This window comes from Piliocolobus tephrosceles, chromosome 10 (assembly GCF_002776525.5).
Source record: "Piliocolobus tephrosceles isolate RC106 chromosome 10, ASM277652v3, whole genome shotgun sequence".
Classification (NCBI taxonomy): Eukaryota; Metazoa; Chordata; class Mammalia; order Primates; family Cercopithecidae; genus Piliocolobus; species Piliocolobus tephrosceles.
In genome coordinates, this window is record NC_045443.1 from 27,328,701 (window position 1) to 27,356,338 (window position 27,638).

The window sequence follows — 27,638 nt, forward strand, 5'->3', positions numbered from 1 at the left end:
TTTTTTTTTTTTTTTTTTTTTTTTTTTGAGACGGAGTCTTGCTCTAGGCTGGAGTGCAGTGGCGCAATCTTGGCTCACTGCAACCTCCACCTCCCGGGTTCAAGTGATTCCCCTGCCTCAGCCTCCCGACTGGCTGGGACTACAGGCGCGTGCCACCACGACCGGCTAATTTTTTGTGTTTTTAATAGAGACGAGGTTTCACCGTGTTAGCCTGGATGGCCTTGATCTCCTGACCTTGTGATCCGCCCGCCTCAGCTTCCTAAAGTGCTGGGATTACAGGCGTGAACTTTGGTTTTATACAGGAAGTGGTTGGAGGAAATGGTTGGAAAGGATGTTTCCTGACTCAAATACTACTGGGGATTAGCTAGCTTGGTAGCAGTATCTACAAGTTAAGATTACCCTGGAATCCAATCAAAGCTGGTATTATGATTCTAGTTTGAACTGGTATCTTCCTGGAGCCAGTAACATGAATATGATAACCAAATGTTTATTTCATCTGAAAGCAAAACAAAATATTAGGGACACAATTCCGTGGTATGTGTCCGTTTAGGCCCACCATAAAGAAGTGAAGCACTGGCATCAACCACAAAGAAAGTTGTGTGAGCACTTTCTCTGGATGATAAATTATCTTCTATGTGCACGTGCATGTGTTGTGTGTGTTGACAGACCACACATCAGAAATCTGCCACTTCATAGCCGAAGGACAGTCCTATATGGAAATGCAGTATAAAAATATGATTAATAATACAGGCTTTTGTGCCTCCCAGCCCTAGCATTGCCACTGAATTGTGTGACCTTGGGCAAGTTACCTATGTTTCAGTGCAACTGTAAAATGAGGATAATATTAGTAACTAACTCATGGCATTTTTATGGAAGGTAAATCAGTTTATAGATGAGCAGGAGTCCAGTATCATCCTTTTTAAGACATATCTGGTTTTTATAGGGTCAGACCAGTGAATTAAGTAGGCACGTGATGGGGATCACAGTGCCTGCAACTTTTGGGTCTTTAAGGATGACTTTAATGTCTACCATAATCCCAGGCAATATTGTTTTTAATTTACAATATGTTATAATTTTTTTACATTTTTACAATTATTTATAATGTTTGTCTTTTGTGTACAATATTGTCAATGCAGTATTCTTTTAAAATTTACTATATTGGCTGAGACACGATGAGAGGGACAGTTTCAGGGTTTCCACTTGACTTTCCCTACTTCCATAGCTCTTACACCACTGGTTAAGAAACCAGTGTGGGGGTTGTGCTAACTACAAAGTTAGCGACCAGGGAAATAATCAGTGATGGGTCATGAAACCAGTGGACCAGTGGACCTACTGTGAGTGGGATCTTTGCGAGGACCCCATGTATTATCTGGCAACCATAACCCTTTTCCCCAGCAAGGTGGCCATTGATAATGCCCCTTTGAATTAATTCTGCATTAATTCTTAGGTTTTAATGTCAAAACAGACTCTGCCACCAACACTCCTCAAAATGCCTTGGCTTGTCTCTTTCCCTTGTATACAGTAACCTGAGTAAATGGCCACAAGTCTCTTTGGGATAGGTATGACAGAAGCATTGTAAACACTTGTGTTACAGGGTTTTTCTCATGCAAGATCCTCATTGTTATTCAGTCACTGGGTTCTGAATCTGAAAGGGTCTCAAGTTCTGAAACAGGGAAGAGATCATGACTTTTTTTTGGGAAGTGCTCTCAGGATTTTAGTCATCTGTTGTATATCATATGGCATACTCTTTCTTGTCTGGCTTCTTTCATTAAGTACAATGATTTTGAGATTTACACATATTGTTAGTGCATCAGTCTTTATTTTTGAATAGCATCCCATTTAATTGATTCCATTGATTGCAATGCTGCCCATCTCTCTTGCTCTTAGGGACTCACGTTCTCTTAATCTTCATAGCTCTCCGAGGGTCAGAAACTCCATTACTTGCTACTCAGACTTTGCTGTTATTAGAGTAATTAAGCCTATTTTGGTTCTGATGATTTAAGTTTGCCACCAGGCACCTTTTGTTTGGTGATCCTGTTATTCTCATTGCCATCAGGTAGCGTAGTTTGGTACCAACATCAACCATCAGCCTTAGCCAGTGGTGTCTAGAACCAGCTCTCACAAGATGGATTTGTTCTCATCAACTCTCACGAGATTGTTACATTTGTAGAAATTTTATGAACCAGTTGTTACCCAAGATGTTGAATGTAATATGACAGGAGAATGATCCATCACTATGTCAATATACTCTCCCTTATCCAACTGACTGGATTATTCTCCTTGACTGCATTTTCATGTTCCAGTCTCGTGTATTTTCTCAGCTCCTGCCAGTATATCCTAACTAGGACCTGCAGCACCTTTTCCTCCATAACAGGCCCAGCACCCCCAAGCTGTATTATATCACGATTGATCCTAATTTATTATTGGGTAGCCAGAATATGAGGTGGGAGTTGCATTACTCTGTTCTCACATTGCCATAAAGAAATACCTGCGATTAGGTAATTGATAAAGAAAAGAGGTTTAATTGGCTCACGTTTCTGCAGGCTGTACAGGAAGCACAATGTTAACAAGTGTTTGGCTTCTGGGGAGGTCTCAGGAAACTTACAACCATGGCAGAAGGTGCAGGGGGAGCAGGCATATCACATGGCCAGAGCAGGAGCAAGAGAATGAGGGGGAGGTGCTTTTAAACGACCAGATCTCACAAGAACTCACTCACTATTGTGATGACAGTACCAAGACGATGGTGCTAGGCCATTCATGAGAAATCTGCCACCATGATCCAGTCACCTCTGATCATGGCCTACCTCCAACGCTGGGGATTTTTTATATGAGATTTGGGTGGGGACACACATCCAAAGTATATCAGGTGGCAGAGGTGGGTGGGTGGGGAGTGGCATCTATCTTGCAAAGCAGAGGACTTGGCATCATCTTCCAGGAAATGTGCAGAACCTTTAAGAGAGGGAGAAGAGAAGGCTGCTTGTGCCAGCCCAGAGGAATCGGGGGAATTGCGATTCAAGATTTTCAGTATATTAACCAAAAGGACCCATTCCAAGTCTTAAGATCACAGTCCTTCTCATCAATACCCTCCCTGACCTTGATGAAGCCAACTTGCCTGAGTTGAGAATCACATATTTTAGAGCTTGTTCACTACTCTTGGAATTAAAGGCTGAATCTGATCCTCAGTTTTTTCTGCCTCCAGACTAGAAGAGATGAGCATCTGCTGCCAAAGAGGCCTTCTAGCTTTCACACTTTGCCTTCAATCGATGATTAATACCCTTGGCCTTTCATTTTTCCCCCAAAGTATTCATTGATAGCATTTAGCAACCATCATATTCCAGTTTTTCGTTTGTTTACAGATTTATTGAAGTATAATTGATGACAATAAACTACATATGTGTTTGTATGTGTGTGTGTGTAGTGCACAATTTGCTAAATTTTTGTTTGTTTTTGTTTTTGAGATAGGGTCTTGCTCTGCCACACAGGCTGGAGTGCAATGGCGCAATCATAGCTCACTGCAACCTTAACCTTCCGCATTTGGTAAGTTTTGAAATACATCTATGAAACCATTATCAAAATCAAGACAATGAACATTTCATCAACCCCAAAAGTTTCCTCCTGCTCCTTTTAATTTTATCCTTCCTTCTACCCCCAGCCCCAGGTAACTCCTGATTTGCTTTCTGATAGGTTAGTTTGTATTTTCTAGAATTTTATATAAATAGAATCATACAGCATATATTCTTTTTTTTTTTTTTTTTTGGTCTGGCTACTTTCATCAAGTATATTGATTTTGAGATTTATATATCTTGTTGGTGTATCAATCTTTTCATTGTTGAATAGTGTATCCCATTTAATAGATCTATCAAATGTGTTTATCCGTTGACCTGTTGATGGACATTTGGGCTATTTCCAGGTTTGGGCTATTATGAATAAAGCTGCCTTGAATATTCATATACAAGTCTTTGTGTGGACATGTTCCCATATTTCTGGAATAAATATGTAGGAGTGGAATGGCTGGGATATTTGGCAAATGTATTTTAAGTTTTCAAGAAAGTGCCAATCTATTTTCCAAAGTCATTGTACCCTTTTGCATTCTCACCAGCAGTGTATGAGAGTTCCAGCTGCCCCACACTTTCACCAGCACTGGGCAAAGTCTTTTAACTTTAGCCATTCTAGTGGGTGTATAGTGGTAACTCACTGTAGTTTTTTCATTTCATTTTAAAATTGAGGTATAATTGACAAACAATGAACTGCACCTATTTAAACTGTACAGTTTGATGAGTTTGATATATGTATACACTAATGAAATCAACACAATCAAGATGACAAATATATTGATCATCTTGATGATATTGATGGTAAATAAAGTTTTCTCATACCCCTATGAAATGCTATCTTCTCTCCCCTCCTTGCTCCTGCTTCCCTACCCCAGACAACCACTAATCTTCCTTCCGTCATTGTAGATTAGTTTGCATTTTCTAGAGTTTTATATAAATGGAATCTACAATATGTACTTTATTTGTATCAATAGGTCATACCTTTTTGTTACTTAGATATTTGTTACTGTGACATTTGTTACTGTATGGCTAAACCATTATCAGTTTACTTGTTGAAGGACATTTCGGTTGTTTCTAATTTTTGCCCAACAGAAATAAAGTGGCTATGAATATTTACATACAAGTATTTGTATGTACTTAAGCTTTAATTTCTCTTAGGTAAATATCTAGGAGTAGAATGGCTGGATCATATAATAGGTGTATATAGTATTTAATTTTTTTAAAACACTGTAAAATGTTTCATAGTGGTTGTATGGAAATAAAAATGAGAAACAAAATAAAACAAATGTATATACCAAAACATGTTTAATGTTTCACTTCCAGGAAAAGGGAACACTTTACAATAAGTGAGAAAATATATATCCACATTTTGAAAAAAACTCCAAAACAAAATGCATTTTGACAAAAGATAATTGGAAATATTTCCATAGTTGTAAGAGTTTATTGTCAAAAATGATGTATGTCCATCTATAAAACTCTCCTATCTGAAGATTTAAAATGTTGCTAAAACAAATTTATCTGTTCTAGTTTTAAGTATTTTCTTTCTTTTTTTTTTTTTTTTTTTTTTGAGACGGAGTCTCGCTGTGTCACCCAGGCTGGAGTGCAGTGGCGCGGTCTCGGCTCACTGCAAGCTCCGCCTCCCGGGTTGACGCCATTCTCCCGCCTCAGCCTCTGAGTAGCTGGGACTATAGGCGCCCGCCACCACGCCCGTCTAATTTTTTGTATTTTTAGTAGAGACGGGGTTTCACCGTGTTAGCCAGGATGGTCTCGATTTCCTGACCTCGTGATCCTCCCGCCTCAGCCTCCCAAAGTGCTGGGATTACAGGCTTGAGCCACCGCGCCCGGCCGTTTTAAGTATTTTCAAAGTTAGTTTTGAACCTATTTGTTTAAAATGTGAAAATGCAAAACCTTTTATTGCTTCCAAGAGTAATTTATTGACATCGGAGAAGATATAAATTTATTACTTAAACAAAAATTTCCCTTTTTTGCTCCTCTTTTTTGTTTTGTTTTTATAACTGGAAAAATAATAATTGTACATATTCATGGAGTACATAGTGATGTTTCAATACATATACTGTATAGTGATTAGATCAGGGTAGTTAACATATCTTTTTAATTGGTGAATGAACTGAAAAATTAATAATCTGATTTAGTAAGTGAAGCTAACCCTTCCCTTTGAATCCATACTTCTCTGCAGGATTGTTTTTAGCTTTGAGGGCCATTAACACCAAATATTGAAGTAAACTAAACTTATAACCAACTAAACTTATAACCAGACCATCATATCATTTTATCTCATAAAATGAAGCAAGTATTCCCATCACTTCTAGGAACACAACTGGACAGTATTGTTTGCTAGTGAAAAAAATTTGAGTTTTCAAGTGAAAATTGGAATTTTGGAAAACTTGTATCCTCCCTATGAGCTTGACAGCTTCCCATTATTTAGAGACTTTTCTGATATATTTATGATGAGACCAGTGATAATATTAACAATTGTTATTTCTGAAATATTGCTTAATGAAATCCATCAATACCAACCCAAATTTTATAAAAACAAAGCATATTTTAAAACATTTCTTGGGAGGGCGTAGCGGCTCATGCCTGTAATCCCAGCACTTTGGGAGGCTGAGGCAGGCAGATCACTTGAGGCCAGGAGTTCGAGACCACCCTGGATGGTGAAACCCCCATCTCTACTTAAAAAAAAAAAAAAAAAAAAACAGAATTCTTATAATATAGATGACCCTCATAAATCACATAACTCTTCTGTGAGTAAAAGAGGTTCATTTTTAAAAGAATTATCCAGACTTTTTACATTAATTATATTTATAGTTTTTAGACCGCAAATTGGCAAAAGTTGGAGAATTTTTCTTAAATTACAATTTTCTTGATTACATTTTCTTCCAAAAATGTAATAAAACTCCTAGATACCATGGTCATATCCATAATCTTAAAATTATTGTTCTCAGCACAATGAAGAAATTATTGAGAACAAATCCCTTCCAAAGAAAAAAAATCCAATAAGAGATTAAATATGCATTGTAATTTTAGAAGACAGTTAAGTTCCATCCTCACACAGAATGCTGTCTCAGACACTGGCTTATTCTAAATGCATCAGCAAGTAATCAAAGAGTACAGTAATTACCTATTATTCCTTAGAACACTGCTGGAACAGATACACCCCCAGCCCTGGCTAAGGCTCTTTTTATTTATTAGATTGATTACACTTAATTCTCTTGATTTGTACTTATTTTAACAACAGTTGATCCATAGGAATTCAGAAAGGCTTTTTCAGACTTGAGATTTAAGTGCAATGTCAGCTTTTTTTTTTTCCCCCCCAGTTTGGCTAAAGCAAAGCAAGGGAATTGTTGCCAAGTAAAGCACACTATGCAGAACCTGGGACATATAGGGTGACTCAGCATTGCATTTTAGTCTCATGACTTTGCTGGGAATCAGATGCAACTATCGAGAATACCAGTAACATTGGCTTTAGGTTTAGTAGCCATGAGTTGAGTTTAGGAAAGGTAAGCTCTTACTAAGTGAACTCCTGATTATTGCTGCAAGACCTTCTTGGTCAAAGCATTCTTGACAAATCATCCTTGAAAAACTCTTTACTATATGGAAAACGTAAAGAACAATGAGTGAGAGCACAGGCTCTGGGTTTGAAACTTGGCTATACCACCACTTATGCATCACGTGATCGTGGTTAAGTCCCATCATCACTCCGTGTCTCAGTTACCATATATACAAAATAACAATAACATACTGCTAAGTACTTACTAAATCCTTTACATGTATTATTAATATAACCCACATAGAATCATGTGGGTTATATTAATAATACATGTAAAGGATTTAGTCTGGTACTAAATGACCAGTAAATGTTGTTTATAATTGGTTTGCTTTATTATTTATTTATTTAGACAGAGTTTCACTCCCATTGCCCAGGCTGGAGTGCAGTGGCACTCAAGTGATTCTCCTGCCTCAGCCTCCCGAGTAGCAGGGACCACAAAAACACCACCATGGCCAGCTAATTTTTTTTTTTTTCGAGACAGAGTCTTACTCTGTCACCAGGCTGCAGTGCAGTGGCATGATCTCAGCTCACTGCCACCTCCACCTCCTGGGTTCAAGCGATTCTCCTGCCTCAGCCTCCCAAGTAGCTGGGATTACAGGTGTGTGCCACCACAAATACAAAAATTTTTATATTTTTAGTAGAGATGGGGTTTCACCATGTTGTCCAGGATGGTCTCGATCTCTTGATCTCATGATCCACCCACCTTGGCCTCCCAAAGTGCTGGGATTATAGGCATGAGCTGCCATGCCCAGCCTGCTAATTTTTAATACTTTTTGTAGACAGCGTTTCACCATGTTGCCCAGGCTGCTCATGAACTCCTGAGCTCAAGTGATCTGTCTGCCTTGGCCTCGCAAAGTGCGGGGATTACAGGTGTGAGTCACCATGCCAGGCTGGTTTGCTTTATTTCTTAAGCCTCACAACATCCCTGTAGTTATTGTGGGGTAGGTATCTGCTATGGTTTGAATGTCCACTCCAAAAGTCATGTTGAAATTTAATTGCCATTGTAATAGTACTAAGAGGTGGAACCTTTAAGAGGTGAATAGTCCATGAGAGCTCTCATAGATGTATTAACGACATTATTGTGGGAGTGGGTTCATTATTACAGGACGGGGTTCCTCCTAAAAGGACAAGTTTGGCGCCCCGTTTGTTTCTCTCTCTCAAGCTCTCTTGCTTTTCCACCTTCTGCTATGGGACGTCGTAACAAGAAGACCCTCATCAGATGCTGGTACCTTGATCTTGAACTTCCCCGCCTGCAGACATAAATTTCTATTCACTTAAAATTACCCAGTCTCTAGTATTCTGTTATAGCAGCACAAATCAGACTAAGACAGTATCCCTAAGGGTAAATTGAGTTTATTCCCAAGAGTAAACTGAGGCTCAGAAGTTAATTGTCCATTGACCCAGAGCCTGTGTGTGGCAGTTCCTGTGATTCCAAACAAGGCACTTCCCAATATGTCATTCTAAATCTACAAATTTCATTTATGTCTTGTAAGTGTAGGAATCAGAAACATCATAAAAGCTCAGTCTCTTACATGGTCTTAGACTTCACCGAATTAAGAAGATTTGTAGAATTAATAAATGTATGAAACTGGGTGCAATGCCTCATGCCTGTAATCCCAGCACTTTGGGATGCTGAGGTGGGTGATCACCTGAGATCAGGAGTTTCAGACCAGCCTGGCCAACATGGCAAAACCCTGTCTCCACTAAAAATACAAAAATTAGCCAGTAGTGGTGGTGCATGCCTGTAGGCCCAGCTACTCAGGAGGCTGAGACAGGAGAATTGCTTGAACCCATGAGGCGGAGGTTGCAGTGAGCCAAGATCCCGCCACTGCACTCCAGCCTGGGTGACAGAACGAGACTCTGTATAAAAAAAAAGTGTGTTATATTTTTTTTTGAACACATATATTTTTTTTGACTCTCCTTGAACAAAGTATATGTTATTTAATTATTGAGTTTATTTAATTTTCTGTTGACTATATGTTGTTTTGTTACCTTAATGTGATAATAGGGCAGAGACAATATTGTAGAGAGTTCAGCACAGTGGCCTGAAAAACTGAGGATACTAGGAAAGTTCTTTTATATATTAATTTATCCAGCAAATATTTATTGCAGCCCCAGGCACTACTGGGATACAGCAATAGATACATCAGACAAGGTTCTTGTTCTTATAGAAATGACATTGTAGAGGGAGGAGAAGAACATTTATTCCATCAATAAATACATACAAAAGACAATTTCAGATAGTATAAATAACAGCTAAGAAGACAATAAAACAGGATGATTGGATACAGGAGATGGGAAGAGATAGTGAGAAGTGGGGAAGACTTAGATATAGTTAAATGGAAAGGCTTATCTTTGGAGGTGGCATATGAACTCAGTATTTCTTTCTTTTTTTTTTTTTTTTTGGAGACAGTCTCACTCTGTTGCCCAGGCTGGAGTGCAGAGGCATGATCTTGGCTCACTGCAACCTCTGCCTCCTGGGTTCAAGCAATTCTCATGCCTCAGCTGGGATTACAGGCATGTGCCACCATGCCCAGGTAATTTTTGTATTTTTTGTAGAGACAGGGTTTCACCATGTTGACCAGTCTGGTCTCAAACTCCTGACCTCAAGTAATCAGCACACCTCAGCCTCCCAAAGTGCTGGGATTACAGGCATGAGCCACTGCATCCGGCCCTCAATACTTTGATCATTAGAGGAAACCACTGAGCAAAGAACCAGGACTCATTCAGTGGGAACAGCAAGTGCAGAGACTCTAAGGTAGGAACAAGCTTGGCACTTTCTTGAAATAAAAAGAAAAAATAATTATAAATAATGAAACTAAAAATCCTTACAAGGCCCTTTTTGTCCATTTAAGAACAATACAGGCTTTTAATCACCAATTGCATCAGTCATCTTTATTTACCTTCTAGAGAAAAGGATAGGAGTGGCTGAGGTGCACATTTCCTTTGAAGTATTTTGAAGGAAAAAACTGGTTTCAGCTTGTTGATTCTTATTACAGTGCCAAAATGTGTACCAGTCTTTCTTCAGCAGATATTTGAGAACCAAAACTTTTATACTTAGGATTGTTGGCACATCTGTGCAATGTTAGTTTCTTTTAAGAAACTTCACCAAGAACCTGGAATTCAGCATCCTAATTTATAAATCTGATTTCTTTTTTTTAACTTTTAAGTACGGGGTACATGTGTGGGTTTGTTACATGGGTAAACTTGTGTCACGGGAGTTTGTTGTACAGATTATTTTGTCACCCAGGTATTAAACCTCGTACCCATTAGTTATTTTTTCTGATCCTCTCCCTCTCCCACCCTTCACCCTTCAACCTCCTGCAGGCCCTAGTATCTATCGTTCCCCTCTGTGTGTCCATGTGTTCACATCATTTAGTTCCCACATATAAGTGAGAACATGTGGTATTTGGCTTTTTGTTCCTGTCTTAGTTTGCTAAGGATAATGACCTCCAGCTCCATTCACATTCCTACAAAGGACATGATCTTATTCTTTTTAATGGCTGCATAGTATTCCATGGTGTAGATGTACCACATTTTCTTTGTCCAGTCTACCACTGATGGGCATTTTGGTTGATTTCATGTCTTTGCTGTTATTAATAGTGCTGCAGTGAATGTATGCATGCATATGTCTTTATGATAGGACGATTTGTCTTCTGGGTATATACCCAGTAATGGGATTACTGGGTCAAATGGTAGTTTTGTTTTTAGGTTTTTTGAGGAATCACTGCACTGCTTTCCACAATGGTTGAACTAATTTACACTCCTACCAACAGCATATAAGTGCTCCTTTTTCTCTGCAACCTCATCAGAACCTGTTATTTTTTGACTTTTTAGTAAGAGCCATTCAGACTGGTGTGAGATGGTATCTCATTGTGTGTTTGATTTGCATTTTTCTATTGATTAGTGATGTTGAGCTTTTTTCCATATGCTTGTTGGCTGCACATATGTCTTCTTTTGAAAAGTGTCTGCTCATGTCCTTCACCCACTTTTAAATAGAGTTGTTCTTTTCTTACAAACATAAATCTGATCTTTAAGTGCCCATGATTGTCCACGCCCATGAAAATATAAAAATCTATCCCCACTTTTTCTCTCTTCCCATTCTTTCCTCATTCCATGTGTTATTCAGAAGTTTATCTTTTTTCCTTTTTACTGTATATACACACACACTCAGATAATATCACACCAATACCCATTGTGTACAGTTTTCTAAATGTTTATATAAAATATCCAGAATAGGCAACCCTATAGAGTTAGAAAATTAGTTTAGTGGTTACCAAGGGCTGGGGGATATGGGGGAATTGAAGATGATAGCTAAGGGCTGCAGGATTTCTTTTTGTGGCAATGAAAATGTGAAAGCAACTGAGGTGATGGATGTACAACTTTGCGAATAGACTAAAAGCCATTGAATTGTATACTGTAAATGGATGAATTACATGATATATGAATTATATTTCAATAAAGTTGTTGAAAATGCTAATAGAAAGCCAGGCGCAGGCCAGGTGCCATAGCTCACACCTGTAATCCTAGCCTTTTGGGAGGCCAAGGTGAGCAGATGCAAGGAGTTCAAGAGCAGCCTGGCCAACACGGTGAAACCCCATCTCTACTAAAAATATGAAAATTAGCAGGTCTTGGTGATACATGCCTATTATCCCAGCTGCTTGGGAGGCTGAGGCATGAGAATCACTTGAACCTGGTAGGCGGAGGTTGCAGTGAGCCAAGATCGTGCCACTGCATCCCAGCCTAGGTGACAGAGCAAGATTCTGCCTCAAAAAAAGAAAAAAAAAAAAAAAAGCCAGGCACTGTGGCACACACCTGTAGTTCTAATAGCTGATAGAGGAGAAAAATTAAATAACAATAGTTTGATACAAAACAAGGCACGAAGGGTGAAATAAAGGAATAAAAAACAGATAGGACAGACAAGGAGTAGAAAGATGGTACACTTAAACCCAAGCATTTTGATAATTACATTTAATTAGACTGAAGGTTCTCCTTGAAAATATATACATTGAAATGCAAAGGGCCAAGAAATAACAAGACTGACTTTGAAACTCTAATAACTAAGACTGTGTAATATTGGTTCAGGAATAGACACACAGGTCAGTGGAACAGAATGCTGATCCTGGGACAGATCTGCATGAAAACAGTCACATGATTTGTAAGAAAGACACCACTACAATTCATCAGGGGGAAGGAGGGTCTTTTCGATAAATGGTGCCAGGTCCACTGGGTATCAATGTGGAAAAAAATTAACCCTCATTCCTACTGTATACCATAAAAAATTAATTTGAGATGGTCAAATACTTAGATGTAGGTTTACACCAGTCCAAATAAAGCTCTGGAAGAAAATATAGGAAAATATCTTCATGACCTTACTGTAGAGAAAAATACAATAAGCAGGACAGAAATGTACTACCTGTAACAAAAAAGACTGATAAATTATACTTCGGTAAAATGAAGAACTTCAGGCTGGATGTGTTGGCTCACACCTGAAATCCCAATGCTTTGGGAGGCCAAGGTGGGCAGATAGCTTGAGCCCGGGGGGTCGAGACCCAGCCTGGGCAACATGGCAAGACTCCATCTGTACAAAATATTTTTTAAAAATTAGCCAGGTGTGGTGGCATGTGCCTGTAGTCCCAGCTATTCAGGGGGCTGAGGTGGAAGATTAGCTTGAGCCCAGGAGGTTGAGGTTACGGTGAGCCATAAATGGGCCACTGCACTTCAACCTGGGTGACAGAGTGAGACCCTGTCTCAAAGAAAAAATAATTAAGAACTTCTATTTATCAAAAGACAGAATTAATCGAGTAGAAAAGCAATGGACTGAGGGAAGATAGATATAAACATAAACATATTATTTTGAGATGGAGTCTTGCTCTGTTGCCCAGGCTGGAGTGCAGTGGCAGTCTCAACCCACTGCAACCTCTGCCTCCTGGGTTCAAGCAGTTCTTATGCCTCAGCCTCCTGAATAGCTGGGATTGCAGTTGCACCACCACACCCACTAATTTTTGCATTTTCATTTGAGATGTCGTTTTGCCATGTTGGCCAGGCTGGTCTCGAACTCCTGGCCTCAAGTGATCTGCCTGCCTCACCTTGCCAAACTGCTGGGATTACAGGTGTGAGTCACTGTGTCTGGCCTTGAGAGGAAATGTCTTTAATACATGTATCCAATAAAAAAACTCATATGTAGACTATGCAAGGGAACTCCAAAACTTCATGAAAAATGAAATTAAAAGATAAAACATAAACTTTATTTCTCAACATATTTCATCAGGCTCAAGACACTTTTGTAAGTGAAGATACCAGCCATTTAGTCCACCCCTAAAGAACTGAGGGTCCTAGGAATTTAACCATGTCAATGAAGTCTTTTTTACATTATCAGCTAAAGAAAAATTGGTGCCCTTTAAAGATATTTTGAGGCAAAAAGAAGTAAGGAGGAATTAAATCAGGATTGTAAGGTAGATGTCTAATGAGTTCTCATCAAAATGCTCACAAATGGCCCTTGACTGATGAGAGGAATGAGCAGGAGCATTGTCATGGTGGAGAAGAGCTCTCTGGTGAAGCTTTCCAGGCATTTTTCTGCTAACTGGCTAACTTTCTCAAAACTCTCACAAGAAGCATTGTCATAATACTGTCTTTTTTTTTTTTTTTTTTTTTTTTTTTTTTTTGAGACAGAGTCTCACTCTGTCACCCAGGCTGGTGTGCAGTGGTGTGACCTCATCTCACTGCAACCTCCCCCTCTTAGGTTGAAGCAAATATCCTGCCTCAGCCTCCCAAGTAGCTGGGATTACAGGCGTTGAGCCACCACACCTGGCAATATTGTCATTCTTTGGTCCTTCAGAAAGTCAATAAGCAAAGTGAGCATCTCCCAAAAATGTTGCCATCATCTTTGCTCTTGTTTTTTTTTTTTTTTTTTTTTTTTTTGAGACAGGGTTTTGCTCTGTCACCCCAGGCTGGCCTCAAGTGATCTGTCTGCCTCAGCTTCCCAAACTGCTGGGATTACAGGTGTGAACCACTGTGCCTGGCCTTGTGAGAAAATATCTTTAATACATGTATCCAATAAAAAACTCACACATAGACTATGTAAGGGGACTCCTGGGCTCAAGCAATCCTCCCACCTCAGCCACCCAAGCAGCTGGGACTATAGGCACACAACCACCTTGCCTGGCTAATTTTTAAATTTTTTGTAGAGACAAGGTCTTACTATGTTGTCAGGCTTGTCTGGAATTCCTGAGAAGTGATCCTCCTACCTTGGTCTCCCAAAGTGCTAGGTTTACAGGTATGAGCCACTGTGCTTAGCCCTCCCTTGCTCTTGACTAGTTCACTTTTGCTTTGACTGGACCACTTTCACCTCTTGGTAGCTATTGCTTTGATTGTGCTTTGTCTTCAGGATTGTACTAGTAAACCATGTTTCATCTCCTATTACAGTTCTTTGAAGAAATACTTTAGGATCTTGATCCTACTTGTTTAAAATTTCCATGGAAAGTTCTGCTCTTGTGGGGCACAATGGTTCTGGCACCCATCTAGTGGAAAGTTTGCTCGATTTTAATTTTTTAGTCAGAATTGTGTAAGCTGAACCAATTGAGATGTCTATAGTGTTGGCTATTGTTTCTGCTGTTAATTGTCAGTCCTATTCAATTAGGGCATGAAGAAAATTACATTTTTTCCTTGCAAATTGATGTGAGTGGTGTGTTGTTGCAGGCTTCATCTTCAGTATCACCTCATCCCTCCTAAAATGAGTTATCCGTTTGTAAACTGCTAATGTCTTTAAAGCATTGTACCCATAAACTTTTTGTAAAACATCAATAATTTCACCATTCTTCCACTTAAGCTTCACCATAAATTTGATGTCTTGTTATTGCTTCAATTTTAGCTGAATTCATGTTGCTCTGATAAGGGCTCTTTTCAAATTGATGTCTTATCCTTCTTAGGACTTCAAACTAGATCCTGTTCAGACGTATTATATTAAGTCAGTATGAGTTTATTTTGGTGTAAAAACAAATAAATCTATGCATAGTTTTTTTTAATACATAATACACATTTTCTGTGAACTTTTCAAAGGCTCCTCCTGTAAGAAACTCCTACAAATTAATGATAAAAAGACAGACAACTCAATATTCTTAAATGAGTGGAAATGTGTACCTGAAAGAAAGAGAATATCCATATGGCCACTAAGTGTAAAAGGTGTTCATCATGCTTAGGTATCAAGAAACCAAATATAAGCCATAATGAAATAACACTATACCTCCACCAGAATGTCAACAGCAAGTTTTGGTGAGGATGCAGAGCAAATTTGTACACCACTTTGGAAAAAATTCTGGCAGTATCTACAAAGTCAAACATATGCACACTCGTTGAACCAGCAGTTCCACTCTGGAGTATGAGCACTGCAGAAGTGAGTGCTTATATCCACCAAAAGACATGGATGAATGTGTTCATAGCAATTACAGTAATGGTCCTAAGCTGATAAAAATTCAAATGTTCCTCATGAGTCGAATGAACAAATAAATTGTGAATGAATGATAATGCTATAATAATGATACAGAAATAATGAACAAACCACGTTCAACAACATAGATGAATCTCATACAAAATATTGAAGGAAGACAGACATAAAAATAATATATTGTATGATTTCATTTGTATGTAGTTCAAAAAGCAAGCAGAACTAATCTGTGGTAAAGTTCAGATCGTCATCATTTTTAGTGACATATTTATGGAATGGGATGAGGAAGCTTTGTGGAATGCTGGAAATATCTGTATCTTTAGTTGATGCTTATGTAAAAATTAATTAAGCTGTACATGTAAGATTTATACACCTTACTGCATATAAGTTATCTCAAGAATAAATAAATGGGTTGGTTGAGAGTTATATCCATATATCAGTAGACAGAATGATGGTGAATAAAATAAGCTTGATATTTGATTTTATAGGTATCAATAAGAATTCTTGGGTGGAACATGTATGTGGAATATAGAATTTAAGTGAAACTTTGGTTAAAAATATGTAATATGCAGGGCCTGGTGGCTCACACCTGTAATCCCAGCATTTTTGGAGGCCAAGGCAGGCAGATTGTTTGAACTCAGAAATTTGAAACCAGCCTGGGCAACATGGTGAAACCCTGTTGCTACTAAAAATACAATGGTGTTTGTCTTTTTATATTAGGGAAGCATCTTTTAAAAAGTAATTAATTAATTAATTTTTAAAAAGTCTTGCTGCATTGCCCAGGCTGGTCCTGAACTCTTGGTCTCAGGTGATCCTCCCAGCTACTCAGGAAGCTGATGGAGGAGGATTGCTTGAGCCCAGGAGGTTGAGGCTGCAGTGAGACATGATTGTGGTACTCCAGCCTGGGCAACAGAGTGAGACTCTGTCTCAAAAAAAAAAAAAAAGTAATATAACGTGAGTAATAATAGTAGTGTAGTAGTCAAAGTTCCTATTTGCAGAAAAAAACAACTAGAAAACAAAAGTGAAGGGGATTTGGGCTATTTGCATTTCCTAAATAATGTCATGTAGAATATCATCATCATAAAAGATGTCAATATATTTTCTGGGGAGAAAATACCATGTTTGTATATTTAAGTGTCTAGTCAGAACAATATAAATAACTCTAGGTTTTTTATATTTCCTAAACTATGGTGTGCAGAATACTGTAGTCATACAAGATGTTAATATGTTTTCTTGGGGGGAAAATACCATGTTTGCATATTTAAGTGATCTGTCAGAACAACAGAAACCACTCTAGGTATTTCTAACACTGAGCCATTAACACAGCAGGTAGTTTGCAAAAGTGTTAGTGGGGTTGAAGAGACAAAAATGTGAATGGATGCAACTCAGATATCAGTAAGTACTGGAAGCCACCAACTCCTAAGGCTAGAGGAGCAAAAGGGAAAGGAACATTGCCCAGATCCCATGAGTGCTGTGCTGCCGAGATTTCTAACACCACACTGCCACTGCTGTTTTGCAAGAAGCTAGGAATTCCAGTGATGGCTCAGGATTCTGGGAGCCACAGTCCCATTTTTGCTGGACTCCTAGCCTCAAGAGATCCTCCTGCCTTGGCCTCCCAAAGTGCTGGGATTACAGGTGTGAGCCAGTGTGCCCAACCTACATCTACCTCTTTACTTCTGGATTTTTCAAAACCTTTCATATGCTACTGTGTTCAAAAGAGAGTTATAGTTTATGGCACTTCTCATTTTATGTGATTAAAGACGTATTATTTTCCCCCATAGAACACATTTGTAACATCTGATAAAACCTCAGCCTAGAAAAAAATAGAAACAAACAAAAATGCTATTGTGAGTATTATAAGGACATAGAACAGCAGATTATATAAAAAAAACTCTTTCTTATCTGGGTGCCTCACACCTGTAATTGGAGCACTTTGGAGGCCGAGGTCAGAGGATCACTTGAACCCAGTTCAGGACCAGTCTGGGCAATGCAGTGAGATCTTGTCTACAATAAAAAATAAATAAATAAATAAATAAATAAATAAATAAATAAATAAATAAATAAATAAAAACTTTTCTTTTTTAAAAATTATACTTTAAGTTCTAGGGTACATGTGCACAACATGCATGTTTGTTACACATGTATACATGTGCCATGTTGGTGTGCTGCACCCATTAATTGGTCATTTACATTAGGTATATCTCCTAGTGCTATCCCTCCCCCTCCATCCACCCCACAACAGGCCCGGGTGTGTGATATTCCCCTTCCTGTGTCCAAGTGTTCTCATTGTTCAATTCCCACCTATGAGTAAGAACATGTGGTGTTTGGTTTTCTGTCCTTGCGATAGTTTGCTGAGAAGCTGGAAACCATCATTCTCTACAAAAACTTTTCAAATTAATTAATTATTTTTAAAAAGATGCTCTCCTAACATAAATTATAAACATTTCAGAGGGGCAAGTAAAAGTGGCATGTAAGAATCCAAGTATAATCCAAGAATCCAAGTATTTCAGATAATTCTGAAAACTAATTATCTTGAGGGATACTATTGACAAATTCTTACATTTTTTTCTTTTTTTTTGGAGACAGTGTTACTCTTTTCCCAGGCTGGAGTGCGGTGGCATGATCACGGCTCACTGCAGCCTCTGCCTCCTGGGTTCCAGAGACTCTCCTGCCTCAGTCTGCTGAGTAGCTGGGCCTACAGGCGCCTGCCAACACACCCAGCTAATTTTTGTACTTTTAGTAGAGATGGGATTTCGCCACGTTGGCCAGGCTGGTCTCAAACTCCTAACCTCAGTTGATCTGCCGGCCTCGGGCTCCCAAAGTGCTGGGATTACAGGCGTGAGCCACCATGCCTGGCTACAATTCTTGCATTTCTTGAGTCTTGTGTTAATGGTCATTTATTATTTTGGTAGATCATGATATGACCACCTTCCTCTTTGGGAAAGGCACAAGGGGAAGCATAAGGAATGCCAGTCTCTGTTCACTACATGGAAGCTGCAGGGGAATGATAGCCTTTCTCCCTTCATTTTTTTTTTAGACAGAGTCTTCTGTCCTCCAGAGTGCAGTGGCATGATCTTGGCCCACTGCAGCCTCCGCCTCCTGGCTTCAAGCCATTCTCCTGCCTCAGTCTCCTGAGTAACTGGGATTATAGGCAACTGACACTACGCCTGGCAAATTTGTGTATTTTTAGTAGAGATGAGGTTTCACCATGTTGGTCAGGCTGGTCTTGAACTCCTGACCTCATGCAGTGCACCTGCCCTGGCCTCCCAAAGTGCTGAGATTACAGGCATGAGCCCCCCTGCCTGGCCCAGCCTTTCTCCTTAATTCTGGTAGCTAGAGCATGGACTGTAACATGAGTACAGTTACTTTATCTACAGAGACATTGTAAGTTCAGAGGCATGAGAGCATCCAGAGGCTGCAGACATCAGCAGCACAGCTGTCTCTCCCACAGGATCATTGCCAGCAGAACATCCTACACCAATGGCTCTTTGGGCAGGACCTTGGCTGTGCTTTGTCTGTCTAGCTTCCTGCCCAAGTTTCGTAAGTTTTCTTGCTTATTGTTTTAAGCAAAATTAACCCTTCCCCAAATTATTTTCCTCCTTAACTGAGCCAGATTTATTTTCTGTTGTTTACAACCAATAATTCTAACGAAAACATTCTTAGAAAGTAGATAAAACAAAAATGGCAAATAATATTCAAAAAATTTTTTTCTAACCAACAAGAAAGAAAAGATTGGTTATATGGGAGAAAGTTTCTATGCAATAATAGCATTCTAACAGAATATATAGGTTTAAGAAAGCAGATTTATAAAGATTCAGAAAAACACTATATGATATGGTTTGGCTGTGTCCCACCCAAATCTCATCTTGAATTGTAGCTTGCATAATTCCCATATGTTGTGGGAAGGGCTGGGTGGGAGATAATTGAATCATGGGGGTGGTTTCCCCCACACTGTTCCCGTGGCAGTGAATAAGTCTCGTGAGATTGGACGGCTTTATACGGGGTTTCCCCCTTTGCTTGGCTCTCTCATTCTCTCTTGCCTGCTGCCATGTAAGACATGCCTTTGCTTCTCATTTGCCTTCCACCATGATTGTGAAGCCTCCTCAGCCATGTGGAACTGTGAGTCCATTAAACCTCTTTCCTTTATGAACTACCCATCCTCAGGTATGCCTTTATTAATAGCGTGAGAACAGACAAATACAGCATATATAACAGAAAAAAGGGAAAAAATTATAAAATGATATCTGACTGTATAAATGTGAATAATCCCAAAGAGAAGGAGGTAGGGGAGATATGTAAAGAGACTGGGACGGCTGTAATAAGGTGCTCTGTAAACTGCCCTGATACTGAACAATGAGTAGAAGAATGAAAAAGAGAATGTGTCCCAATATAAATGTGTCTGTAAGGAGAAGGTAGGTATTATGGTCTCCATCTTGATCTCATCTTCAGGGATGATGTACTCATTCCTAAGCTGCTGGAAGTGCTGGCTCATAGGTGCATCCTTCATTTGAAATTGCTCTTGGCTGCAGGGGACCACCTTGATCCAAAATTACAATGCCTCCCAGGTGTGGATGATGCAAGGATAAAAAAATCCTGACCCCAGCTGGGGCAGTGGGTTATGCCCGTAATCCCAGCTCTTTGGGAGGCCAAGGCGGGCAGATTACGAGGTCAGGAGATTGAGACCATCCTGGCTAACACAGTGAAACTCCCGTCTCTCCTAAAAATACAAAAAAATTAGCCGGGCGTGGTGGCGGACTCCTGTAGTCCTAGCTACTGGGAAGGCTGAGGCAGGAGAATGGCGTGAACCCAGGAGGCAGAACTTGCAGTGAGCCGAGATCCCGCTACTGCACTCCAGCCTGGGCAACAGAGCGAGACTCGTCTCAAAAAAAAAAAAAAAAAAAAAAATACTGGCTCCTTTCCCCAATTTGGGATAACTCTAAAGAACCACTCTAGCTCCAGAGCAACCTGGAGGATCAGCTGGGCCTCAGTTACAACTACTCTTCCCACTTCTCCATCTGCCTAATCCTCCCTTGTTTTCTTCCTTACAGGTGTCTCTCCCCAGATCACTCTCCAGTAAACCTTTTGCATGAAACTGCTTATCTCAGAAACTGTTTTTAAGACAAAGATTGAAGTCCAAAATAAACGTAAGCTTGTAAATCTTCTTTCCCTTCTCCTCCTCCTCCTTCTTCTTCTTCCTCCTCCTCTTCCTCTTCTCATTCTCCTTCTTTCTCCTTCTTCTTTCTCCTTCTTTTTTCTCCTTCTCTCTTCTTCTTTCTTCTTCTTTTTCTTACTTCTTCTGCTCCTCCTCCTCCTTCTTCCTTTTCTTCTTCTTCTTCCTCTTCCTTCTTTCTTCTCCTGTTCTTCTTCCTCCTCCTTCTTCTTCCTCTTCCTCCTTCTCCTCTTCTTCTTCCTTCTTCCTCTGCCTCTTTCTTCTTTTTCTTCTTCCTTCCTCCTCCTCCTCCTCCTTCTTTCTCTTCCTCTTCTTATTCTTCTTTCTTCCTACTCTTCCTCCTCCTTCTTCTTTCTTCTTCTTCCTTCTTTTTCTTCTTTGTCCTTCTTCCTCCTCCTCCTTCTGCTGCTGCTTCTTCTTCCTGATCATCTTCCTCTTCCTCTTATTCTTCCTTTTTCTTCTTCCTCCTTCTACTTCTTCCTTCTTCTTTTTCTTCTCTCCCTCCCTCCCTTTTCTTCTTCCTTCCTTCCTTCCTTCCTTCCTTCCTTCCTTCCTTCCTTCCCTCCCTCCCTTCCTTCCTTCCCTCTTTCTTTTCTTTTCTTTTCTTTCTGTCTTTTCTTCTTTCAAAACGTGCACTTGCTATGTTGCCTAGGCTGAACTGAAACTCTAGGCTCAGGTGATTCTCCCACCTCAGTCTGCCAAGGTTGTACTCCAACAGTAGTTTTTTGTTTATTCCTAGTGGGCCATCAAGTACAGCTACTTTTACTTATACTTGCTATTTAGTATGATGAAAACTCAAAAAATATAATGGTTTATGTTTATAAATTTTTTTTTGTATTCAGTCCTGGTTGGGCCAAATAATTAGAGCTCTGTGCTGAGGGAGGGATTGAATATACTCAGTGCTTCTTAGTCAATGTGAATTTCTCTGGAGCACATTCAGGCAATGCTTATTTTCTCATAATTCTCCTCCCATAGTCCCCCCTTTTTTGATTTTACGTATTGTTTTGAATTGGATTTCATAGAACATAGGTATATTTTTCTTCTTTTTAAACTGTTCTATTAATTTCCTCCTTTCTCATTCCTAGCCAAGAGCCTTGATCCAGGTGAAGCATGTAAACCTTGCACATGGAATTCCCAGCAAAGAGGCTGGTGGGGATCAGGGCAGGGCCTAGGAAGTGACTGACTTACAGAAACCCGCCATGTCTTGCTTCACCATCCTGTGAACATCAGCAGGCCCCCTGCACCCTAATCTTGCCCTCTCACTGTTGATCAGTCCTCATGGAAGTGTAGGTGCCCTTGCTTCTGCTCATGATGTTCCAGGGCAGGAGATGAGGGGGCTGAGTAGGAAAGAAGAGAAGGCCCAGGTCCTGTCTGCTCAGACCCAGGCTGACCTCTGCCCTGGGACTCAGGTTAGGACTTGTATTTTACCATAAAGGCCCTATGACAGGTGGTGGTTGGATTTTGGTGTTAGATTAGCTGTGTTGTAGACTGACTGGGGTTTTCTGCACTAGCTTTTAATCTAATTGTTACTTGCTTCCATTGATTGTTTCAGCTCTTTCATAAGCAGCTGGAGGAACCACTTCCCCAACTAAATCTTGGGTCTAAGTATGAAACATGAAAGTGAAATCGCACCGCACAAGGCTGCACATCCACTCACTTCTGCCTCTGCTCTCAGAAGCACCTGAGGGTGGGATTCCTAGGAGCTTACTTTGAAAACTGCTCATTAACATGACTGTTTACTTTCAGAGCACAGCCTAGTCTTAAACTTGAGCTTGCCTATGTATATATCATAAATTACTTAAAATTTGCTGGGATTAGTGTGTATATATGGGCCATATATGAAGCCAGCTGTAGGAGAAAGCAGAACAGATACTTACCTGATGTGATTTGATGGGTTGTTGAGAAATTCCATGATGAAAATCCACAATCCCATTCATTCCTGAAATTCCATAGTCAGTGATGCATTTTATTTCACTGTTAAGCACCTGCATTTTGTGAAGCTTTTTTTTCTTTTTTAATAAAAATGTCCTCATGAAAGATATCCATTAAGTTGTTGCAACCTTGGAGCTGATCCTTTTGTTTCCCTACTTGATTAAACATCTGGGGTTAATGAATCCTCAAAAGGACAGATAGAAGGAAGGAAACAGCCACATCCGTACGTCATAATTTTGTCTAGGACTGGTCCTGACTCTGTATGCATTTGTAAAACACGTGTGGCAATATCTCTTGTATTTACCTGGGAGACACCTTGCTTTCTCCTTTGGATGCAGATAGTTCTGAGGTATTTGAAGAGAGGGCATCTCAAAAGGAAATTTTACTCTTTTAAATATTCTTTTAGTACCAAAATATATTTTATTACTGTATCATGGTGGAGATGTATGTGCCCATATATACTAACAGGGATTTCCCCCTAAGTATGAGTTATTTAAAAGAGATAAGAGAATCAGAAACTCAAGTCAGAAACAGTATATGTATTTCTACATATTATCTACAACTTGTTCCTGTTGGACAACAAAATAATAAATTATGGGCATTTCTTATTTTTTTAATCTTAACAACAAAATATTGCAAAATATGGTTCATTCATTTACTCAGCAAACATTCATAGAGTACATACCATGTGCTACTTGGTTTCAGCAGAAAAAATCAGTCATCAGGGAATATTAAGGGTTGTCCGGTTAACTGAGGAAGGAAGGCAGAGAAGGGTGGAGTGCTGGATGGGGAAGAATGAAAGAAGGAGGATAAGAGAGAAAGGATGGATGGAAGGAAGTCCTTAACACATGTTTTGCTGTTTTCAATTACACTCATGTTATCTAGTTTGATGTTCTTTGTTTATATAATAATTAGCCATTTGCCGCTTTTATTTTTTCTGGTGTACTATAATTTGAAATCAGTTTTAACTTGTTTTTGTATTTGTTTCTTTTCAGTATCAAAGAACTTGTGTGGATTAGCTTGCTATATACATCCAAGATTTGAAGAACTGAAAAAAAAATCAGTATTAAACCTGCTTTTTAAAAATGTAAGTGAAGTAACTTCTGGTCATGGTTCATTTCAGACCTCTCTAAAGCCTGCAATTTCCCCTAGAGTATGTGAATTTTTTTCCAGGAGTAGAATTACTTGATTCTAGTGAGTCTACTAATTAAGTCTAGGAGTGTTTATATCCACTCCCCCTTTTAAAACCTGTAAATTCTAAGAGTAACATGAATAACATAGGTGGCTGTAGGATTTAGACGTGATGTGGCAGGCAATGAGCAAATCTTCATTTGGCACTGAGAAGGAAAATACACACCTGGTAGCACATAAAATAAAAAGTACAGCCCTCTTCTCGAGTCCTTCATCACTCTCCACCTCACAGACCATTTCACTACCTTATCTACACCAGTGAGAATTGCTAGTTGACCCATTAATGACCCAGTAGGCTTAGAATATGAGGTGTTGGTTTCTCACAAGCATATTTACCCATTTCCTCCCTATTTCTCTTTCTCAGTAATAATTACTATTTATTGAGCTTCTACCAAGTGACAAGCATTTGATTAATTCGATTCCATATTCATTCTACAAATAGTGTTTCTGAATGCTTGCCATGTACCAGGCATTACCCTGACACTACTTATTACCTTATCCTCATGGCACTCTTGCAGGGTAGGAGTTAACACTTCAGTGATCTGGATGAGGATACGAGAGAGGTAAGGAGCGTGCTGATGGTCACCTAGCCAGTGAATGTGAACTGTCTGACTTTCTCTGATTTGCCATATCCTAAAGCATGTTTAGATGCTCTTCCTGGCATGGATGTCAATAAAAGCTTGGAGCCTCCTGGATTGCATTCATAAGAGGAATGTGTTCCTCATCCTTCTAAACCTTGGCTGGAGTCACAGAAAGCAAGGAAGTTAGAGGAACACCCTGTCACACAGCTTTGGCACCTGTGGTGGGTAGCTAAGAGATCTGATGTCCAGTTCCAGTCCTTTCACGAATTTCCTGTGTCCATGAGCTACCTAACATCCATGGGAAACAGTTGATCTTATGCCAACCAAAGGGCACGGACCAGATGCTCTCAAGGGTCTGTCTGAGTCAGCTCTTTGCTGAGGGACCTTATGCATGGAGGAAAGTGCACACATCGCTAAGTGGATAGCTTGATGGAATAGTTGCTACAAAGTGGACACACTTCTGCAATCAGCACCTTGATTAATAGAAAATTACCAGCACCCCAGAGCCCTCCCCACCTCATGCTCCAGGAGCAACCAATATCCTGCCTTGTAATGCCTTTGTTTAGTTTGTTTTTATGAATATAGTCATACAGTAAATATTCTTTTGTGTCTACCTTGTTTTGCTTATTATGTTTGTGAAATCTACAATATTGTATACAATACTTTTTCTGCATTATCTTTGCTCTAATGCTGTTGAGTTGTATACCTATTTTACAGTTGTTGGACATTTACGTAGTCTCTTGCTTAGGTGTATTACTAATAGTGCTCCTATGAATGTGTTGTGCATATCTTTTCGTGATGATTGTATTTTGTTTGTTCAGGGACTAAAGTCATTGTGGTTTGGTGGCACTTTGGAATGATATTGAACTTTAGGTAGCCAAGTGATTTGTCTGCTTCAATATGATGTTCCAAGGTGCTTACTCAACAGGATCAGATGAAGACGTTTTCGTAGATTACTGTTGTAGGGTGTGGGCAGATGGAAGCCCTCTCTGATATGTGAGTGGTGTGGTGGGGCTTATTGTCCTGGCAGAGAAGGGTCTCAGTTGCATGGTACAGGAAGGGACTATGTAGGGGAAGAGGAAATAGATCCAGAAGAGAGATGTGTCTGGATTCCCATAGAAACCGTCAGGATATCTTAACAATCAGATCAAGAACCTGGAAAAGTAAGAGACCCAGGGAAGACTCATCTTATGAGACCTGACGTGTCTAGGGAGATGAGTAGAGAAAGAAAAATGGAGGCAGGCCTAAGCTCAGAAGGAGCTCTCAAAGAATTTTCTGAACAAATTCATTAAGCCTAACTTGTTTTAAGGAAGCTTTGAAAAACCAGTCCCTAAAAGTATGAATCTTGAGTCAAGAATGAACTTAAAAGTATAGAACTAGGAAAAAAATGTATTTTCCCAAACAAATATGGGATGTGAGCATGTGGACTTTGCCTTAAGACCTTTCTGCATTCAGATCACAATTCCACCATGTTCTTGTCTCATGACCTTTCTGGGTCAGCTTCCACATCTGTAAAATGGGATTGGTAAAATGTCCACCTCTAAGATGCTCCCAAAATTTGCTGTAACAATTGACTACAATAGTGTTAGTAGTATGCTTTGGGGCACATAGACCTGACACTAAAAATGATAGTCATTATATTTCTCATTCTTGTTACTAAGATTACCCATTTGTATCTGATACTTTATGAGAGTTTTCAGATCACTTTTTAAAAATATGAGACTTTGCTGTTGTTGTTTTTTTTTTTTTTTTTTTTTTTGAGACAGAGTTTCACTCTTGTTGCCCAGGCTGGAGTGCTCACGGCAACCTCCGCCTCAAGCAATTCTCCCTCCTCAGCCTCCCAAGTAGGTGGGATTACAGGCATGAGCCACCATGCCCAGCCAATTTTGTATTTTTAATAGAGATGGGGTTTCTTCATGTTGGTCAGGTTGGTCTATGAACTTCTGACCTCAGATAATCCATCCGCCTTGGCCTCCCAAGGCGCTAGGATTATAGGCATGAGCTGCTGCACCTGGCCGAGACTTCAGTTTTTAGTTTAAGTGTAGTGAATACTAACAAAAAAAGAATTTTTCTACTTGCCTCATCTTAGACTGAAACTCAGGAAGGATGAAGGGAAACATTTGTCAATGTGTCCTTGGCATGTCCCTCCCCAGGGTGAGTCAGTGAAGATACTATTAGTTGTCTGAACTCGTTTACTTAATTCACAAAGAGACATGTGGAGCTGAGATTTGCACAAAGGAAATTTGTAATTTCATACATTATACTCTTTCCTCCCCCACCTTTTTTTTTTTTAAATAAAAGACAGTCTTGGTTTGTCGCCCAGGCTGGAGTACAATGGTACGATCCTAGCTCACTGCAGCCTTGAGCTCCTGGGCTCAAGTGATCCTCCCACCTCAGTCTCCTGAGTAGCTGGGACTACAGATGTGTGCCACCATGCCCAGCTGGTTTTAAAATATTTTGTAGAGACAGAGTCTTGTTGTATTGCCGAGGCTGGTCTTGAACTCCTTTCTTCAAGTAATCTTCCCACCTTGACCTCCCACAGTGCCGAGATTGCAAGTGTGAGCCACTGCTCATGGTTATACTTCCAGTCTTAGGTGTTCTGGCAACTGGCAAATATATGAAATTTCATTTGCCTAGGAATGCAGGCAACACCCTAGTCTCTCCTCTGTGCCAGTGGTCCTTGAGTTCATGGATGATAGTGGTGAATGCTGTCTGGTTATACCACTTTTGAGGCTGAATGGACTCAGGCACAAGGTGGGAGCCCCTTGTCCAGCTTCATCTCTGTCTTCTCTTCATTAGGTCAAGGAAGGCTGTGGGACTGTATGGTTAGCTGTTCACTCATGCCTGCCTGTATCATCACTCCACCCTGTAGTGCAGTGGTTTGTAAGTAGACAATTTGTAGCCACTGAGATAATGTCATCCCCAAAGAAAAGCATCTACTATGGATTTATCCTTTGCACCATTTTCTCTGTACCCTTTTTGCAGTCTTTATCACTTTCATTATTATGTGGGGTTTGGGGCTTCCTATCTCCTGTCTTTTGTGAACTAAACCTTATTTTAGGCAATTCGTACTAAAATTCTAAAAATACTGCTTGGGGATGGCAGTCTTATTTAGAATTGTGTCACATGTTGTTTGTTTTGTGCTTAATTGGTTCATGATAACTTGGACAATATGTAAATGATCTTGTTTTCATCA

At 39.7% G+C, this 27,638-nt stretch overlaps 1 long non-coding RNA gene across 1 annotated transcript in view; it reads left to right on the plus strand.

The window, feature by feature from the left end:
* LOC111540612 overlaps positions 1-20,712 on the plus strand; it is a 28,408-nt gene extending 7,696 nt beyond the window's left edge. The window contains exons 2-3 of the long non-coding RNA XR_002731036.1: positions 3,463-3,537; positions 20,617-20,712. This is a non-coding gene — a long non-coding RNA (uncharacterized LOC111540612). The remainder of the gene's footprint in view (positions 1-3,462; positions 3,538-20,616) is intronic.
* The last annotated feature ends 6,926 nt before the right edge of the window (positions 20,713-27,638 follow it).